Raw genomic sequence first — 13,411 nt, forward strand, 5'->3', positions numbered from 1 at the left:
GGAAGGGAATATGACTTGTCACAGTCACAACTCTTAAGGAGAATGGATGTTGGATCAGCTCTCCCTAAAATTCTATACTGTGTACTTTTAGATGCATTTTATGTTTCCTTGGAAGATAATAAATGTCACTTTCCTTTGAGTGTGTAACTTATCAGAGATTTGGAAAGTCACATTTTGTTTCCAAAGACTCACCACTAGGAAATTAAGAGTTTCTACTTAGTAGCAATTTTCATCATCTGGTTTTTAAAAGTTTCTCAGCTAGAAAATACATAGCCGAGAGAAAAAGCTTCCCGCTCCCACCCAGACACCAGTCATTAACCCTCCAAAACTAACTTTGGTCTTTAACTACCTTACTATTACCTTCCTCATCAAGTCCAAGGGCTGTTCTTAATGCATCCTATGAAAAAAAATACTTTCCTTAAACACATAATCAAGTGGTGAGGCAATCCTTGAGCACTGAATGGGACACTGATTCAGTAGAAAATGCTATTATTTAAAGGCATCTATTTAATGCAGGTGCAGAGGGTAATGCAAAAAGTGCAAAGGTGCATCACAGAAGAGCCAAGTCTTATGGGACTCCAGGGAGTCTCCAGATCTCCCACTAACATCCCACACAGTGACTCACTACTACTTATCTCTGATTGTCTACAGCTGCAGCTCTGTTCAGAGCTGTTGGCTGACTGCTCCTGATCTTTTCCTGTGCCTCAGATTTCTTACTTGTAAAAAGGCCGCAAATTTACTGCAATGTTTACACTGTAGGCAAATGTACCACCACTCCCCACACCCAGGTATTGCCTGCAGGACTTCCTCAATGTCATCCTAGCTGCGGCTACAGCACACAAAGGAGGAAGATTTCAGCTTATTGCATTTGCAAATCACTCTAACCACAACTGTGCTAGAAAACATTGTAATTTACATGGTGCCACTCTATCAGTGCTGACAACAATGTGGAATGCTGTGGGGTTGTTGTACAGTGAATTTGCAACTGAGATGAAAATAAAATATGCTCTGACTAGCATTTCTTTCTCTTCCTGTTAATGAGGAATAACCAAAAGATGGATGAATAAATGAAATATATCATAGAATCATAGAATGGTTTGAGTTGGAAGAGACCTTAAAGATCATCTAGTCCAACTCCCCTGCCATGAGCAGAGACATCTTTCATCTGATCAAGGCCCTGTCCAACCCAATATTGAACACTTCCAATGAAGGGACTTCTACAACTTAAATATAGCTTTCTGTGCATCCCCTTCCTCAAAAATTTCCTGACATCTTAAGGTATTCACCCTCTCATCTGCCTATTCAAACCTAAGCTATCTAAAGCCAGTGTTTCACTGCTGCTAACAGCGCATCAGGTAGAAGTATACCTATAGAAACACCAATTTTGTACAAACTCCTAAAGCACCAACTTTATGGGTTACCTAGAGTGTATTTTTACTTATTGTTATATAACACTAAACTGTTGTTTGTTGTTATCTCTTTACTGTGATGAGGCTTCTAAAATCAGCAGATGGACAACAGTAAAAAAACATGTGGTATGGGAAGCACCCACCCCTGTTAAGCATCTACTAGTCACTCGGCCTCTTTGTTGAAGAATTTAATTGTGTGATGATTGAATGATACCTAAGTAATCACTTTATAATTAACACTAAAATAAATGTATCAATTCTCTTTGAATTAGGAGCTAGACATTTATCCTCACTGAAGATAACTAGTATACCGTGTGAGACTCTGCTAATAAAGGCAACACAGGGAAAGGAGGAATGATTATAGCTGACTAAAACCTTCTACTTCAACTGAATCCATGAAGTGTTGCGAGCACCTTCAACAACTCTGACTCAGGAGGCCAAAGCTTTAAAACTTGATTAATACTCTACTTAAATCTCAAATAAAGCTTCTCATGCATCTTAAAATAATAACAACAAAATCAGTATTAAGGACTGTGTCATTGTTCTTATCAGGTGTATGGAAACTGCTGAGTCATGGCCTGAACCACTGATTGAGTACCTGGAGGAAAGACCCAGTCAGCCCTAGGAGCACAGGTGAAGGCAATTCACCTGTGCAACCAGAAGGGGTGGAGCCAGGCTCCACCCCTCTTAGGCCTCATTTAAGGGCTGACTGGCCCTAAGGAAGGATCTCTTGGATCTCTTTCTGGAGATCCCTTCTTGGTGGGAGCCTTTTCCTGTGAGCCCAAGATCTTCTGATCCGGGTGAATTTCTCCAGTTTACTTGTAAATTGCTCGGGCTTTGACATTTCTGGAAGTAAGGGCTCTTGCTGATAGCAGCTTTACATTGAAATTATTTGGATGTTAGTATAACTCTGACATAACTAAAACTGGGAATGGTTACAGTAAAGGGATAGCTTAGCATACTGCTGCATGATACACAGTAAAAAATTAATTAGATATTTGGAAGGCTGGAAAAACTCCATATCCAAGATGGGAGATAGCTGAGCTTAGTTATCGCTAATTAGGAAAAAATGCTTTCAAATATTACTTATGACTACTTCCTTGTTGGGTGAGAGGGAAACAGAAATGTTATGTCTTTCTGATATCAAGGAAGAAAGAAAAGTTCAGAGACAATCATTTAAAAAAAGAGTTCCTCTTGCTAATGCCTTTTTTAAAAAGTTCAATACTATCTTTTCTCATCAGCTTCTCTGTTCTGTTTCTTTTAATATCACTCTTTTATTGTTATCTTACACAAATTCCTTTGCATTTTCCTAATGTAACAGTATTGCTTTTGCTATATTGTAATCTATGTGTCATTAAAGGACAATTTGTTTATATCATCTTTGTCCAAACCAGTAACTATCACATGTGGTAACTACCATTTAACTAACTCTTCAGATTGCAATTTTTATTCATGAAATGATAGTTCTTTCTTCCTGCCAGCAAATTAGCTCAAAACTGAATTAAAAATGATACACAAGTTTCTTTCTTATAATCCAGCCACATGTCTTGTTAAGTTTCTGTGTCAGGAAAGGCAACAAATTAGTGTTGTGTTCTACAGCTCAGTAATAGCCATTATTTAATAATATCTACCTGTCTGGGAGAAGTTCTCTTAATATTTCCTAGTGTACAGGATGTAGACAAATAATGTTACTGATTCCATGCTGATTAACCAACAGGGTTTCCTAATTTTTCCTGGCCTTGTTACCAAATTAAAACTATCAGAAATTTTCTACTGAAACAGTAACATCTTCAATTAATTTGCCGTTCTCAATTTAGGAGTGTTCCAAGGTCTGTCTGTTACATTTGTTCAGGCTACACTTAAAACTAGCCTGGAAAGGGAATTGATTTAAGACTGTCCTTACTGTGAGAACAGTAATGAAACATTACATCTTATAATGACAGTCTGAAAGTTGCAGATCTATAGGAACAGAGAGATGAGAAGGAACTTGATTGTAGTCTTGGGCTTAAGAGGAGATGATTGTGTTTGATGCTGTGTCATTTAATTGAATAGAGATTGCTGCAGAGTCACTGACTAGTTGATGTTGGAAAGGACCTTTGGCGATCATCTAATCCAAGTCCTCAGAGCAGAGTCACCTACAGCAGGCTGCTCAGGGAATTGTTCAGTCAGGTTTTGAACATCTCCAAGACTGGAGACTTCACAGCCTCTCTGGGCAACCTGTTTGAGTGTTCCACTGCTCACACAGTGAAGTCTTATTCTCAAATAAGATTTCCCCTTTTTAAGTTTGTGCCCATTCTCTCTTGTCTTTTCACTGGGCATCACTGAGATGAGTGACCCTTTCTTCTCTAGTCTATCTTCTTTATTCTGGTTTTCTACACCTTAAAAAATTCCAGTGACTACTGTTATTTGTATTAATATCTTCAAGTCTACATCATACAGTGATTTTCAATCGTATAGAAACATAGAATGGCATGGGTTGGGACTTTCAAGATCATCTAGTTCCAACCCCCTATCAGGCTGCCCAGGGCCCCATCCAACCTGGCCTTGAACACCTCCAGAGATGGGGCACCCACTGTTTCTCTGGGCAGCCTGTGCCAGTGCTCCACCATCCTCTGAGTGAAAAATGTTGTCCTAATATCTAATATAAATCTCACCTCTTTTAGTTTAAAAACTTTCACCCCTGTCCTATCACCATCAGACTGCATAAAAAGTTGGTCTCCCTCCTGTTTATAAGCTCCTTTTAAGTGCTAGAAGGCTGCAATGAGGTCTCCTCTGAGCCTTCTCTTCTCCAGACCAAAAAAGACCAGCCTTCCTTTGTAGAAGTGCTCCAGTCCTCTGATCATCTTCCTGGCTCTCTTCTGGACTCACCCCAAGAGTTCAGCATCTTACTTGTGATGGGGGCCCCAGGCCTGGATGCAGTACTCCAGATGGAGTTATTCACTTCTCTGTCCACATCCACTGCATGGGTGCCCACCCCAGAAGTGTTACATGCTTGCTATGTCTGTCCTCTCTGCTGCCAGTTGTCTCTTTATGTTCATTCACTCCTACCAACTCTCTTGACAGGAAAACAGAAGCAAAAATCTGTTTTCATGGTCTACTTTGCCAAAGTTCAACCAACAGACAGCTCTTGTCCTCAGCAAACCATCTCTGTGGATGCAGGTATAAACCAGGGAGTTATTTGTCTCCCTGAAGTAAGTCCTAACTATAAGTAAAGGTCAAAAATTTAGATAAGCACTTGTTCTGCTGCCAAAGCATCAACTGACAGTAAATGATTGAATTGCGATAAACATTTTAGAATAGAAGGATTTGTGGAGTACTCTATCCTCAATACTTGCAGGTATCTGTCTTGCTGTTACTTCTAGTATAAATGATGCAAGATCACACTTCATTGTATGATTATTCTTTGTGTTGCATAGGACTTCTGGACCTGAAATTTCTATTCATCCTAAGAAACGAGTCTTTTCAAATTTCTACCTATGCAAAGCCCTTGTCTGGTACTGTCCAGTGATATTTTATAGAATGATATGCAGGAATCCATGGGAATAATCTTCTTTAGGATGTGCAGATTTTTAATATTCAAAAATGCTCAATACAATATCTGCTGAAAAAATTTTAATAAGGAGTTGCATGCAGGACACAAATTAGAGCAAAAGAGCTCTAATGGTCTTCAGGAGACTTACTTCCCTTCCTTGAGTGATCTGAAGGTGGCCTTGCTCTCAGTACCAAATCCTAAATCCAAGAACTTGATAGGTGCCAGAGTACTGTACTAATGATTCACATCTACATCTATACTTAGATACTGATTGTACTTCAAGAGTAATAGGCCAAAATACTAGTAAGCTCTGGTAATAGGAAAGCTGAAGGGAATGGAAAGGAAGAACAGTATGTAAAAATAAATCTTGCTGTCCTAGTCCTCTATTTGTCTCTCTTTCGTATCTCATATTTCTTTTTCTTTCAATCACAATGCTGTTTGGAGAAAACTTTGCTGCGGTATTACTGAGTTGCAACAGTAACTACATAAGAACATTTTATCTGAAGGTGACACTCCTAAAGATGACTCCAAATTATAAAACACTGAATTGTGATCTTCGCTGTAATGAGAGAACAAAACATGCAGAACCTTCCCTGGCGCAAGTTGGCTTGTATCTAAAACCTCACTATGCAACTTGGACTTCAGAAAATGCCAGGAAATTGGTTCTGCTGGCTTTGTAATTCAGGTGAAGCTATTTACCTGAACCAGAATTTACATGGCTGTACTGAGCTTTACTTGAGATGATTCAGAAAGGTAAAGTTCCAAGGAAGGTAGTGAGCCAGCTGGTGTGGCTACACTGATGTTCTGGACTGGAGAGTGACAATCCCTTTGTAGGAAGAAGCCTTAAACAATTCTTATTAAATCTGTAATTTGAGACTCCCATCTGCCCTAATGTAATGCAAATCCGCTGCCTTTTTCCTTCTGAAATTAGTGACAACAGAAGGACAAAATGAAAGTTCGAGGAAATGGTTATTATAAAGCACCTTGTGTAGGCCTTGAATTCTCATGGTATCTCCAATTTTCTCATGTTTTAGTCCGCTTTGAACCCTGTGCCTAAGTTGTGTCCCAGCAATTCTACACTTTGTGTTTCACATTGTTTAAGTGATCTTTGTTACACAAAATGAGGCAGAAAGCATACACTTCGTGGTAACTGCTACTCCAACTGAAGACTGAAGTCATTCATACAGGAGATCTTAGTGGTGTCTACAGGTGTGATGCAACTCATCTACAGGGAAACAGAATAAGTTAAAATATCTTCCAATTTTTGCAATAGCTCAAAACTTCCTTAGTGACAAGGCTCATGGAACTTGGTACTTGATTTGTACCTGAGAACCAAGTGGGTTAACCACTTAATCAAATTCTACAGCCGCTCAGAGCCATAAAGGTGATTTCATGCTTCTTCATTCAGCTAATTAACACACTTAAATATTGTACATCAATCATTTGCGCAGCTCCTAAATACTTCAGAGATCAGTTACTGAGGCTCCTCATTTTTTGGGTTGCACCTGAGATACATTTTCCTGTGCATTATTTCTAGTTTTCTGGATCATGGTGAATTGTTCCTAAAAATTGTGTTTGAGTAGGGAAAAAAAAAAAACAAAACAAAAAAGAGCATGTGAAAGAAGAGTATCCGTATAGGAATATGGCTAACAGGGAAACATAACAAACCAGCTCCTGCTTCTCACTGTGGACTTGTTGGACTGTGACTTTTAGTGTTGATTTTTGATAGCTAACAGTTCTTTCTAGCTATTTCTTGCAGAAAATAGGTACACAAAAAAGAGTATACCTCTTGGTAAGAAGTTGTGATTTGCCTGGACAAAGCTTCCTTGACATAATCTTGGCAATTGTTCCCAAGCCTCTTGCAGGCTGCCAGTATGGAGCAGCTAAAGCAGTAGTGTATTTATGACTGCTAAACCAGAATTTCTGCCTATTGTCTTTCCTGCCTTCATCACTTTCCACTGCTGCAGTCCAGCTATGTTATACCAGGACATTAAACACTCAGCATCCAGAATGTCTAGACAGGCTGAAAGACTGTCTGTGCTCCATTTTTCACAGAGGAACTGCAGTCGACTTTCCTAAGAACTAAAAGACTATTTGGAAAAAGAAGGTGGCAAAGTTCCTAGTACAAGACACATCTTCTAGCTGCTTTCTGAAGCAAATAATACAGTCTGGTAGGGATTTCCAGCAGTGCATGAAATTCCTGTGTGAACTTCCCTCTGCTCCCCAGACAGGCTTCAAACCTTTGACAATTACTGCTAATGTCTTAAACAGCTTGCAGTTGTGCTTTAAATATACAAGATTACACTCAAACTTAATATGTTAGCTGGTAATGTCATATTAAAATAACGAGAAAAAGACCAAAAGTTGTTTTCTTTGCCACAGAGGATGGTAAGGTAGAACTAAATGTTTTCTATTTCAAGTATTGGACCTGTGAGAGAAAAAGATATATTTTGCTATGCATATTTGCTAATTTAAGCAATACCAAACAAGAAAACACGAAGTATATTTCCATACAAACCTTGCTTGTTTGTTTGTTCTCTGTAGTGATGGGCTCCAGTACTTTATATATAAAGAGCAAATACTTGTTTCCTGCAAGGTAGAAAGGAATCTTGTCAGAAAATTGAAAATTGACTTAATTGATTTAATCACTGTAGAGAGATAATAACAGACGCAAAAGAGCTCTTTAACATATCAGTTAGAACATACCAAGAACCAATGTCTACAAACTAAATGCAAATTCAAAGTTTAAAAGCATATGCTTAGTTTCTTCTGGGGGGGAAAATAATTTACTGATAAAAATATCTCAATGTTCTGATGGCTTCAAATCAATATCCTCTCTATGCAGTTCTTCAGGAAAACAAAGGTGATCTGACTCAAAGTACAAATAAGAAGTTCTATGTTTTGTGCTTAAATCAAGTGAATTTTGTTTTGATACTCTTAGATTTGACATCTATACAAAGGACATCTCATTCCCCATATTGGGAGAGAATGCAGAGAGGAAAGTTCTTGGGGCAAAACGAACCCAAGGAATGAAGAAACAAAGCATTGCTCCAACAAAAATTGGGATACTAAAAAGTTGGCATAGTAAAACAGCTTCCTGAAATACATTTGGTGGTCAGTAGTTTTTGACTAGATCTGTTTTAGGAAAAACAGAGCAGACATAAAAAAAACTCATCCATTTTAAGAGTAGCTTTTGGTTGTACATAGGAATTGCTACTACGGCTCATAGCTGTCCATCTGGATAACTCTTCTAGTTAATCATACTATTTTGCACTGGAAGAGGGGTTTCCTTTTCCTTTTCACAATAGCTGGCAGCCTTTTGACTTGCTGTATGTCCTTAAGCTCTCAGTACTGACTGGACTTTTCACATTTTCACACAGAAGGTGGTGACTCCCTGGAACAGGTTGCTCAGGGAGGTTGTGGATGCCCCGTCCCTGGAGGCATTCAAGGCCAGACTGGATGTGGCTCTGGGCAGCTTGGTCTAGTGGTTGGCGACCCTGCACTTGGCAGGGTGGTTGAGACTTGATTATCTTTGAGGTCCTTTTCAACACAAGCCATTCTATGATTCTATGACTGTTCTGGGGTTATGAATGTAGTTTTGGGCTCTGCTCTTCAAGAAAGAATTTAAATCTAACAAAAGTCTAGAAAATGTGCTGAAGAAGGCTGAGTAATTGGAGTTTTTTTTTTCCTTCAAGGAAAGATGCAATTTAAGTACTGGTTTCAATTTTAAAGTTGGTGTAAAATCTTCCTTCTATGCTCGGGGTAGACAGGATAAAAAGTTCTGACTACCCATTGACTCAGCTTAATTTCAATACTAGAAAAACCTTCCTAGCAGGATAATGACCAGTAAAAATAACCTAGAAAAGTTGCACACTATCAAGTATGTCAACAGGTAGGACAAACATCTATCAAAGTGACATGGAATGATCCTGGTTTTGTTATTCATCAGATAAACTTGGCATCTTTTCTGGTTCTAAGATTTCCCCCCCTACCTCTTTTGGGCTGGTGGCCATGGGTTGGTGCACTGTTTAGCTGGAGGCTAAGATTTCTGCAAATGGATATTGTGCTGAACAAGATTCTAAATGTTGCCAAAGAATGTATATCTCATCTTCATTTAAAGTAAAATGTATCAGCTAGTTCAAAAGGCAAACATTGTGCCTTGATAAAATGCAGCTGGTGCACACATGAGCTTAGTCAGCAAACTATAAAATAGCATGAGCTTTCTATAGTAATCAGAAACATCAAATGCGGAAAGTGTATTTAAAAAGATCTCCAACAGATTCCCATAATCATTAAATTTGATGCATCACAACTAGCAATGGAATATAGCTGAAATGATACTACCTAGATAGGAAGGGAGAACGTAGCTTTGGTCTATGTCCCAGTACACAGAGAAGATGGATCATCAGATACCAGAGTATGTATCTCATTATTTAAAATGGCTTTGCTCTCATGAGAGAGGCATATATTTGCTGTAACATTCAGCTGCAGCTTTTGAACAAGTTACCATCTTTAATGTCACTCTACACTGAAACAGGGAAAGTAATTTATACTAATCTGTCTTGTGGACTAACCTATTGAGATGCTCTTATGTATAACTGGAGTGTGGTTACACTTACCTAACCATAACGCTTGCAGGGCTATGTGCAGTACATGTCAAAACCCTTTCCACCTATAGCTTATCAATACTGAAGTAGTGGAGTGACAGGTATAGCAGCACTCTTGATTTGTAGGAATCTCTCAAATACTCTCGACTGGAGCAGTCTGGAAATTAGCTCCTCCCTGTTGCCTCTGCTTGCCCTTCCAGGGCTGCATCTCATATGTTTTAAACTCCAAATGGAAGGTAAAATAGACACATGACTGCTGCCAGAAGTACAAATCTCAAAAGGAACTGTTCTGAACTTTCCCCTTCCTTTTTAGATCACATTTCCCTAAATATATATATATTCTTAGGGATGCTCTTCTGTTTCTACTAGAAAACAAGGAACTGGAGGCATTTAACCCGTTGCAACCTTCTTAGCAACTAGTCTTTAAAAACTGATATAATTAATCAACAGTTGTACAATAGGCCTTTTAACAGCACAGTAAATTGTTAGTGTAAAAGAAAAGTACACAGAGGAAATTTAATATTTGCACTTTTAATCAGATAATATTCTACCTGAATTGCCAGATTATGTTCTATTGTGCTGCAATCCAAGCAGGCTTGTGCTGGAATGATGGAAATGCTTTGGCTTTTCATTAACTGGAGGGTTGTTATGGTCACGTAAGAGTGCTAGACGTCCTTTTGTAGACTTGGGGGGCAGAGAAATCTCTCAGCCTGTTCTTGCATTTACTACCTTCCCCCTGCTTGCAAAAGTATCCTACTATGTAGTTCAGCCATCCTATAACCTCAACTGAAAAGACGTTTTCTTTTTTTAACTCCAACTTCTGTATAGCTTAAAATTCAGTACTAGTTGAAACCGTCAGGGCCCCAAAATTCAGGAAACTGATTTTAGTAAACCCCCCAGACCATAGATAGAAGAATATCCTCTGCATCTCGTATTTGAACTTTCAGGTTTTGCATTTGCAGATGCATCTGCAAACTTCAGGGCAAGAATCTTATTAATGAATATAGAAGCAAGAGATCTAAAAGGAATATCAGATAGTGAAAGTTAGCCAACCTTTACTGTATGTTTAATGTATGGGGAAAATACACGAATAGTTAAATATTTGAAGGTAGCATAAACCACAAATTTCAACCATGTTTTCATTATTAACGAGTTATAAAAATCAGCTTAGAGTAATGTAAGAAAAAATCTGTACATCCTTTCTGTATTCTGTTGTGTCATCTGATCCATATTCTGGCTCCAAAATAACAAACACCTTTGGTATGATTCAATGACTGTGACAATGGCTTGTTGGATTTTTTTGTTTGTTTGTCAGGGCCCCAACTGAAAATTTCAAATTGTTCCGTATCTGATACTTACTTAGAGTGTTTTACATGAGCAAGTTCTAAGTAAAAAACAGCAATGCAATTAACATACATATGTTTTGGGAGCAGCGGTGGAAGCGATGCTCTCTGCAAGGGAGTTCATCCTCACAGCGCGGGGACCGAACCCCCTGAACTCCATAGTCCAAAAACCAGTTTGTGTCTTCCTAAACATTGCTCAATTCCTGTTTTCACAGCTGCAACATAGGAGAAAATGTTTATTTGCCTCTAAAGGAGGTGAAAGTTAAACATTAATGTTTTTATGCATACATCGTATTACACAAAAGTAGTTTGAAAAAAATGGAGGGCTTCAGATCTTCGCCAGATATTTTCCAAATCCTGTTAAAACTATTTAAAGTGTCTTCTAGTTATATTAAGTGGATTTTGTACACAACTTAAAAATATCCTATAATGAGATAGCTGTAAGTCTTCCTTACATAAAAATAGACATACGGGTAAGACATCCCAGATCTGAATAAGTACATGGTATGGATTTAATTGCTGCACCACTCCCTGTGTTTCTGCAGTTCAGAGGAATGGATTATCATTCCATACAAGCTAGAAAACAAGGAAGTCCATGTGGCATCCTCATGCCTGTCTGCTGGGGATCAGGCCAACATTCACTGAGTTTGTTGCACTGAATTAAGTCTCAAAATGTTCCATGAAACAAAGCAACCTTCATAGTAAGATAAATTACTCTTAGGATCCATCTGCCTTTATCTTTAAAAAAAAAATTGCCTCTTTAAATGTAAATGCAGCTTTCCACTAGAGACAGTATTGCCATGGCAACAAACACAAGAAAAATAAATGTCTTCACGCAAAATAAAGAGTGGTTTTCTCTCAAACATACTTCATACAAAATAAAATACACAGCTATGGAATCAATGTATACACTTCTCCTGGACTGTGAGAAAGAGTATCGCTCTCTTCCTAGAAAGGTTCTCTGAGATTACTGAACATGTAATTGCTTACAGAAAAGAAATCTACTATACACTTCTTTAATAGAATACAAACTAGAGCCCTCATCTCACAGTTTGCTCTAGATGGTTTGGGCTGCTACCGACTCCAGTGGAGCGTTAGGCAGGCAGCAAGATCCGCCTCTGCAGAAGAGTTTACAGAACTGGAGTCTAAAAATGTAATCTCTCTGAGCTAATTCATATTTCAAATCCTTTGCTGTTCAAGGTTGCTTTGTACAGTCTAACACCAGAGAGGATTTTATTCAGGGGAAATATAGTGGTTCAGATTTCTGCAATACTGAACGCAATAAAGAATACATTCAGGTTAGGCCTCTTTTTAAATTAAGATTATTGAGTGGTGTACACTAATTTGCCCACAAATTCCTCTCTACCATTTTCTGCACTTGGTCCTCTCTGTAGAGGTTAAGGTAAGGAGACACCCCAGGTGGTCAACATCATTATTTTCAAGACCTCAACACCCACACAGGAAGAATAAAATTTGTTTTTACATCGTTGTACAGTCTTCTATTTCAAGCTTAAAATGTCACAGTCTACAACTATCGCAAAAGCTTTCAAACACTGTAACTGTTGAAACATTTTATGTATCTCACTTCTTCCTTTCCTTTCATAAATCACTTTCAGCCATTTGACCATGTGAATTGTGTTTGATGGCTGCAGAGGCGTGAAGATACCTTTGACTGGATTTCATTGGTGTGAGCAGATGAGGAATTGTGGCGTGTGCACATGGAACAGAAAGCATCTTGCACGGACCTGGAGCCTCGGATCTGAATAAGCCAACAGCACATGGAGAGTAAACCATTCCTACGCACTGTATGGTAGGAAAACTGTATTGTCCCTGCAGACGTTTATAGAGCTAATGTAGCAGGAAGCACCCAGCTTCACCCACATATCCCTGGCAGGTGAGACCTGCTAGACCACAAGCTTGGCAAGGTGTCTGGGCTGGGTCACGCTGAGAACTGTCCTGCCTCAGACAGCCACAGTGACAAGGGAAAGAACTGGGCACACAGACACCAGTCCTTCCCAGACGTGTCCTCCCACCCTCTCAGACACCCGTAGCTTTGGATCAGCTGCAGGCAGCAGTCTGCGTGACCCACATAAGGACGTGTCCTTACACAGCCTTTGGGACTGAGCATTTCTACACTGACATTGAGGAGAGAACAGTGGAAGCTGGCAGGGTCACGATACAGCTGTGCCCGTATCTCCAGAGCCGCTCTGCAGAGGGATCAGCCAGAGGCGCTGCACCCTTACCCGGGCCGCAACTAGAGAACGCGAGGGAAGGCGCGGGGAGGGGCAGGAGCTGCCCCGCGCCAAGCGGTCCCTGCGCTTCCAAGGGACGAGATGAGAAGGGGAGAAAGGCGCCGTTTGACATTCCTCCCTGATCAAATTAAATTGTACCTGCTCCTATCTCCTCGTGCATCAGCACGACGAGTGTTGCGCAAAGGACGTCTTCGTTTTTCGGTCTAAAAATAGGCGACACTTTACGGCCGCGCTTACAGAATGGGTGGCTAATCCCGGCGGCTCAGGC

General features: G+C 39.5%; 1 long non-coding RNA gene across 1 annotated transcript; it reads right to left on the bottom strand.

Annotated features, from left to right (window-relative positions):
• LOC110399508 lies at positions 7,460 to 13,366 on the bottom strand. The gene is made up of 3 exons (XR_002439242.1): positions 13,282 to 13,366; positions 10,965 to 11,106; positions 7,460 to 7,530 (listed from the first exon to the last, which is right to left on the bottom strand). It is a non-coding gene; the product is annotated as an uncharacterized LOC110399508 (long non-coding RNA).

Source organism: Numida meleagris, chromosome 5, assembly GCF_002078875.1.
Source record: "Numida meleagris isolate 19003 breed g44 Domestic line chromosome 5, NumMel1.0, whole genome shotgun sequence".
NCBI lineage: Eukaryota > Metazoa > Chordata > Aves > Galliformes > Numididae > Numida > Numida meleagris.